We start from the raw sequence: 8083 nt of genomic DNA, 5'->3' as shown, positions 1-8083 counted from the left end.
AAGGTACTCTCTTGCGGCTTTCACACCAGCGCTTTTCCCTTTCTAGCTCCGAGCGGGAGCTTTTCTGGTTCAGCTCCGGTTTCCCTTTTCTGCTCCCGCTCTGTTCACACCGCCCAGAGCCCGACTGGGTGCTGCCGCTGCTGCGTCATGACGTCACCGTTTACATCGCTGATTTGCTCCCCAACGGCGTTACGGCGCTCACAACAACAACAACTGCGTCGGGTCGATGATCGTGTTGCTTTTAATCACACGAAGCCAGATTAAATTAAATAACGACTTCTCCAACCTTATGCTTTTCTCCAGAGTGCCGTGGTGCATTGTTTATTAATGTGTTTCTGCGGCATTTACCGACCGCTGCAGTGTTGGCTGCTCTTCCACGGGAGTTTATTCTCCTCCGTTAGCTCCCGGTTAGCTCACACTGCAGCGGCCGCTCTAAAGTATTCACTGTCCAACTCACACAAGCAGCTGATACATATCCCCAGTTCCCCTGAATGTGTGTCAGTCTGAATTGACGCTGTTTGGCATCACAACGCTGTTATGAAAGTTTCTCTGGTATAAAATGGGTGATGTTAGCATAGCAACCGAAGCTAAACTGACTACTTGCTATTGCTATCCTATTGTGGCATAAACCGTTTTCTACAGGCACATTTTACCGGCGTATTTTTATTATGATTCTACTTCTGATAGTCGGACACGACAACCTGTGCAGCCCATGTATTGATTCCATCTGATAGCTGCTACAATACAAAACGTCTGCCTCTCTCCACAATGATCAATAACAGTGAACGGATGGTCAAAGTAAGGTACAAATAAACAGAATCACACTAAGCCTGGTTAGTGTTGCCTGACTTTATAAAGTGTGTTTATAAGCACTACTGCTTGTAGGTAGGCATGACAGTCGACCCATGTTCAGGGGAGGTGGGTTTAGTTTCCTGCACGCCTCGACGTAAGAGAGACGTAAGCGAGGCCACCTCTTAGCTCCGAAGCTCTTGCCTCTAGTCTAGACCGACCATTTTTTGGAGCTGGAAGTGAACCGGATTCCGGAGCTAAGAGCCGGCGCCGCTGCGGTGTGAACAGGAAAAACCGGCGCTTTTCAGGCTCCAGCTCTGAGCCGGAGCTGAAAAAGCGCTGGTGTGAAAGGGGCATCTGGGAGAAAGCACAGTGCACAGGGGCCAACATGTTCCACCTATTTACCTCCAATACCTCATTCACACCAACACAACTCCGGTTCAAGCTCCGTGCTAGAGCTTTTCAGGTTCAGAACCGGTTCTTCGGTTTAGCTCCAGCTCTTTTCACACTGCCCAGAGTCCGACTGGTGCTGCGTCATTGCGTCATCGTTTGCGTCATGACGTAACTGTTTATGTGCCTGCTTCATAAAGCCAAACCGCGCGGAAACCCCTCACAGCTGACACCGACAACAACAACAATGGCTGATTGTGCTCCAGCTTCCTCTGTACCTCTTCGGAAGACCAGATTCCCAGTAGGTAGCTTGTCTCTTCAGTGGACCACTGCTGCTTGTTAAGTTTCTCCACCGTTGTGTACAAACTGGATACAACGCCGGCTTTTTGTTGTTGTTCAGCAGTTGATCCCGCCCCTGCCCCCGCCTCGACGTAAGCATGACGTATGCAGTGCTTTTGCTCTGGCCGGACAATTTTTTGGTGCTTGAAACGAACTGGATTCCGGAGCTAAGAGGCTGCTCCGCTGCGGTGTGAAGAGGAAAACCCGGTGCTTTTCAAGCTCCAGCTCCGAACCGGCCCTGAAACACCGTTGGTGTGAATGAGGTACAAGTGTGAGACGCAAGACCTGGTAATAGATGCAGGTGATAAATAATTAGGCAAAGGTTTGAATAGTAAACAGTTTTGTTTGTTATCAGAAGGGCCATTCAATTGCTTTCTCCGATGATGAAATCTCAAACTGGGTTCATTAGAAAGACTCTAAGGCAGGGGTGGGCAAACTTTTTTTCTCGGGGGCACTATGAGTTTTAAAATGTGTCAGCCGGGCCGGGCCAGTAGCAGATCGGTGACAAAATATTTAGCTGTCCACTCCTCATTAACTTTTATTTTCTTTGGTCCACTCATTGTTACAGATGCAGGTTCAAAGGTGAATTATTGCGTCATTGTGTCATCGTTTGCGTCATGACGTAACCATTTACGTGCCTTCTTATGACCCACGCGGCGTTTTACTTTGCTGATTTTCTCCGCAACACCGCTCACAACAACATCAATAGAGGACTGTGTCGGGTAGTTTTTAATCATACGAAGCCAGATTAAATTAAAGAACGACTTCTCCAACCTTATACTTTTCTCCAGAGTGCCGTGGTGCATTGTTTATTAATGTGTTTCAGTGGCATTTACCGACCGCTGTTAACTCGTGGCAGCGGCCGCTGTAAAGTATTCACTGTCTGACTGTTACACAAGCAGCTGATAAATATCCCCATCCCCATCAGTGAATGTGTTTCAGACTGAATTGACGCTGTTTGGCATCACAACGCGGTTTTTAAAGTGTATCTTCGGCATTCTACAGGTGATGTTAGCATAGCAACCGAAGCTAATCAGATTCTCTTGACATCATTCATCCTCCAAGCTTCTATATCATTGGGTTTGAGACTTTTCCCTTCATCAGTGTCTACTTTATCTTTCTATCGTTTGTTTATGTGGTCACAGTGCTGTTCAATTGTTTGGTGATATACAGTGGGGCAAAAAAGTATTTAGTCAGCCACCAATTGTGCAAGTTCTCCCACTTAAAAATATGAGAGAGGCCTGTAATTTTCCTCCTAGGTATACCTCAACTATGAGAGACAAAATGAGAAAAAAAAAATCACATTGTCTGATTTTTAAAGAATTTATTTGCAAATTATGGTGGAAAATAAGTATTTGGTCAATAACAAAAGTTCATCTCAATACTTTGTTATATACCCTTTGTTGGCAATGACGGAGGTCAAACGTTTTCTGTAAGTCTTCACAAGGTTTTCACACACTGTTGCTGGTATTTTTGGCCCATTCCTCCATGCAGATCTCCTCTAGAGCAGTGATGTTTTGGGGCTGTCGCTGGGCAACACGGACTTTCAACTCCCTCCAAAGATTTTCTATGGGGTTGAGATCTGGAGACTGGCTAGGCCACTCCAGGACCTTGAAATGCTTCTTACGAAGCCACTCCTTTGTTGCCCGGGCGGTGTGTTTGGGATCATTGTCATGCTGAAAGACCCAGCCACGTTTCATCTTCAATGCCCTTGCTGATGGAAGGAGGTTGTCACTCAAAATCTCACGATACATGGCCCCATTCATTCTTTCCTTTACACGGATCAGTCGTCCTGGTCCCTTTGCAGAAAAACAGCCCCAAAGCATGATGTTTCCACCCCCATGTTTCACAGTAGGTATGGTGTTCTTTGGATGCAACTCAGCATTCTTTCTCCTCCAAACACGTCTAGTTGAGTTTTTACCAAAAAGTTATATTTTGGTTTCATCTGACCATATGACATTCTCCCAATCCTCTTCTGGATCATCTAAATGCTCTCTAGCAAACTTCAGACGGGCCTGGACATGTACTGGCTTAAGCAGGGGGACACGTCTGGCACTGCAGGATTTGAGTCCCTGACGGCGTAGTGTGTTATTGATGGTAGCCTTTGTTACTTTGGTCCCAGCTCTCTGCAGGTCATTGACTAGGTCCCCCCGTGTGGTTCTGGGATTTTTGCTCACCGTTCTTGTGATCATTTTGAGCCCACGGGTGAGATCTTGCGTGGAGCCCCAGATCAAGGGAGATTATCAGTGGTCTTGTATGTCTTCCATTTTCTAATAATTGCTCCCACAGTTGTATTCTTCACACCAAGCTGCTTACCTATTGCAGATTCAGTCTTCCCAGCCTGGTGCACGTCTACAATTTTGTTTCTGGTGTCCTTTGACAGCTCTTTGGTCTTGGCCATAGTGGAGTTTGGAGTGTGACTGTTTGAGGTTGTGGACATGTGTCTTTTATACTGATAACGAGTTCAAACAGGTGCCATTAATACAGTTAACAAGTGGAGGACAGAGGAGGCTCTTAAAGAAGAAGTTACAGGTCTGTGAGAGCCAGAAATCTTGTTTGTTTGTAGGTGACCAAATACTTATTTTACCGAGGAATTTACCAATTAATTCATTAAAAATCCTACAATGTGATTTCCTGGATTCTTTCCCCCCATTCTGTCTCTCATAGTTGAAGTGTACCTAGGATGAAAATTACAGGCCTCTCTCATCTTTTTAAGTGGGAGAACTTGCACAATTGGTGGCTGACTAAATACTTTTTTACCCCACTGTATGTGTGTTTGGATGCACATTCAAATGCAGAGAGATTACACATTAAATCAAATCCTATAATTCAAATAATATACTTCGATGGATGTTCAGCCTTGATGGGTTCTTCGCTCCGCGGCTAATGACATTTTACTGATACATTAGAAAGCAATAATGATTAAATGATCTTTACACATCAGGCAAAACAAAAGCATGTTGTATGACCACGTACCTAGGATGAAAATTACAGGCCTCTCATCTTTTTAAGTGGGAGAGCGTGCACAATTGGTGGCTGACTAAATACTTTTTTGCCCCACTGTATGTAATTTGCTTTAATCGTTCTTTACACACTCCAACATTTCTGGCTGTGGTAAAACCTCACAGTAATTGATGTTATCCTGAACACATGCACTATTCCCAGCATGATAAAGATATTCCTTGTTAAAGACAACTTTATTCCATTTAACCTCCGTTTGTTACAAATGTATGTCTACCACGCTTTTATATCTTTGGAGTCATATGCACTTGCTATACTTGCCTATGACCGGTTGATTGCAATATGTTTCCCTCTGCGTCACAACTCGATCAACACAATGCAGAGCATGTCATGGATTGTCGGCGTGACTTGGTTTTTTGTCTGGGAGTAACATTATTTACAACAAGTCTAATGTCTCGACTGTCTTATTGTAATTCTGTAATAGTGTTTAGCTATTTCTGTGACTATGCGCCTGTGTTCAGACTCGCCTGTAACGATTATTCACTGCAGTGGGCTTCAGTTTCCTTCCTTACTATTTTGATACTTGCAGTACCCTTTGCTTATATTATCCTGTCTTATATTTGCATTCTGGCGACTGTATTCATGATGAAATCTTTAGACAGGTTGGAAAGCTCTGGCCACTTGTGTGGAGCATATCATCCTTGTTGCTGTGTTTTACATTCCACTTCTTACCAGATTTTGCGTTGGGTTTTATCTGGGTCTGATCGACCCAGACCAGCGTGTGCCGAGTCTGTCGTTGGCCTCTTGCATACCACCTTGTGTCAATCCTCTCATATATTCTTTGAAAACCAAAGAGATCAAAATCAGAGTTGTGGCACTCGTAAGAAAAAGTAAAATTGGCACATACCAACGTAAGAGCAAACCTTAGAAAGGTGATAAAAGGTCTCGGTAGAAGCTTGTCAATTCTAGACCTGGGACTCAATTTTAATACCTGAGAGCATTGGCACCAGAGTTTAAACAATTAAATTGACACACATTATTTTCATTTCCAGCTTTAACAATCTGTCCTCTACCTTTCTAACACTTTAGTTATCAAAATATAAGTTCAATATTATTCAATACAAATACTTTGAAATAATTGGCCTGCTTATCTTTCTTACAGTGCAGACGCTTTTCTGCTTGCTCCTGCCTCTGCTTACTTTTTATGCTGATTTTCCTATTCTTATTCTCTGAAAACTTCGAGCAGCGGCTCCTGGACATTAACTTATCACTGGGACAGTTCATCTTCGTAAATAGACGGAGGGTCTCAGCCATATTTCAACATTTTTACGTCGACGTCAGTCTTACAATAGCGTGGCCTAGCAACAGCTAAAGCCTGGTAGGCTACTGCTATTTAGCTAGTTGGTAGCAAAATGCCTCCGTTCTCTACAGATGACTTCCAGAAACATATACAGAAGATGGCTGTGTTGGAAATGAAAATGCAACGGTTGGAAGTTAACGTGGAAGTGAATGGACTATGTCGTGGGAATGACACGACTTTACCAGTGTTGCAAAGTAATGGAGAAGGGTATGCTAACTCACAGCTAGTTAGCAGCTACAAGGATTCCAAGGAACAGGAGGGCTGTGTACCGGGTAATAAATCTACAAGTGGTAGTCCTCCCTGGAACTCTCTGGGTGCAAAGCCTAAGAGTAAATCATTTCCATGGGATTTGGGAGGACGGATAACAGGCAGAGCCCAGAGCTCCGAAATCTGTGATGCGACCGGCTGGCCTGCATTGTTATCACCCAGGAAGAGCGCCTCTTCAACCCCTATTCATACTAGGAAACAGCAGTGGACAGCTGCTAAAGGGAGAATTACAAACAATCCTCCTAAACCACCAAGTGTGCCAATCCAGAACAGATACGCTCCGCTGACCGAGAACCGGAGATCTGATGACCTGGATAACCTGTCCTCTTCACGCAGCAGGGTAAGGACCAATAGCTACTCTAAAAGTAAAAGGCTAGAGGGAAAGCTAACGACTGGGCCTGAAACTCTGATTGTGGGTGACTCTGCTGTAAGAGATGTAAAAGGTCTTTGTAATAAGAACAACACCAAAGTACTCTGTTTTCCCAAGGATGTGGTCTCTGACTCGGCTGAGAAGATCCTGCATATTGGGGCTGAACATCCGACTGTGAAGAATGTGGTACTGCACATTGGAACAAATGATGTTGTGAAACAACAGTCAGAAGTGCTGAAAGAAGACTTTAAATGTTTGTTGGAAACTGCCAGCTCTCTAAATGCAGAGGTGTTCATCAGTGGCCCTCTACCGCCAGTCAGAAGAGGAGTGGAGAGATTCAGCAGATTGTTTGCACTGAACACCTGGCTTTCAACGGCCTGTACTGACCATTCTGTTCATTTTATTGACAATTTTAACTTTTTCTGGGATCGCAGACATCTTTTCAAGGCAAATGGAGTTTGCCTGAACAAGTGAGGAGTGAAATTGTTTATCTCTAACATATTCAACTGCCTGCGTCATCAATCTGTTCCCTCTGCCAAGGACAAGCGGCAAGAGGAATCAAAACAGGAGAAAGACACAACACATCACGCAGAAAACCCTGAAGAATTATCACTGCACCCGCCTGAGGAATGTTCTGATTATGGGAGACCTATGAGACAAATGGAGGAGTCTCCACTGCCCGTCACCCCCCCCCCCCCCCTGTCAACGCCTTTGAGGATACTCCGTTCACCCTTTCACCCTCGCCCACCCTCCTGGAGATCGATGAACACACAAAGGAGATACAGAGGGTTGGCACCGATTCCTTCCTGGAGTTCAAAGACCAAACGAAGGCGATACGCAGGGCTGGCACCATGTCCTTTACCCCCGCTCCTCAACGACGCCCACCAAAATCACCGCGGAGACGCGCACCATCTCCCCCGTCCTCATCACCGCGCCTACGTCAACCACCTCCCCCCCCTGGCAGCATGTCCTCTACCCCCGCACCATCTCGCCCGTCTCCATCACCGTGCCTACGTCGACCACCTCCCCTCCCTTCGAGGGGGCATCTGCAGTCTCCGAAGCCTGATAAGGATGTGTGTGTACAAAACACAACAAACTCTTACTGATATGTGATGGGTCCAGGCTCAAGGGCGTATGGCACTCTCAACTCTTTCCAGGACATGTCGGGGCCCTGCCTGCCAGTAGCTTTGCCGATATCTGTGTTGATAGGTAATAGATTAAGAGCGGTGAATCATAGAAACAGGAAGCGCTCAAACGTTTGTGTGAGTGTATCTAATTTAGCAGTGATTCCATGTCAGCCACAGCTTGTTACAAAAAACATGACTGATAGTGTGTTTAACAAACTTAAACTAGCTTTATTAAATGTCAGGTCTTTGGCAGGAAAAACATTTTTAATCAATGATTTTATCACTGAGCACAATCTCGATTTTATGTTTTTAACAGAAACTTGGATTGAACAAAATAACAGTGCAGCTGTTCTTATCGAATCAACCCCTCCCAACTTTAGTTTTATGAGTCAGGAAAGAATGCATAAGAAAGGGGGTGGAGTTGCTATTCTGTTCAATGATTCCCTTCAATGCAGGAAGACATCGTATGGAAACTTTGAT

General features: G+C 44.9%; 1 pseudogene; it reads left to right on the top strand.

Annotated features, from left to right (window-relative positions):
- The first annotated feature begins 1776 nt into the window (after positions 1 to 1776).
- On the top strand, positions 1777 to 5407 carry LOC117534447 (annotated as a pseudogene).
- The last annotated feature ends 2676 nt before the right edge of the window (positions 5408 to 8083 follow it).

Source organism: Gymnodraco acuticeps, unplaced genomic scaffold, assembly GCF_902827175.1.
Source record: "Gymnodraco acuticeps unplaced genomic scaffold, fGymAcu1.1, whole genome shotgun sequence".
NCBI lineage: Eukaryota > Metazoa > Chordata > Actinopteri > Perciformes > Bathydraconidae > Gymnodraco > Gymnodraco acuticeps.
This window is presented reverse-complemented; position numbering and strand designations above follow the sequence as displayed.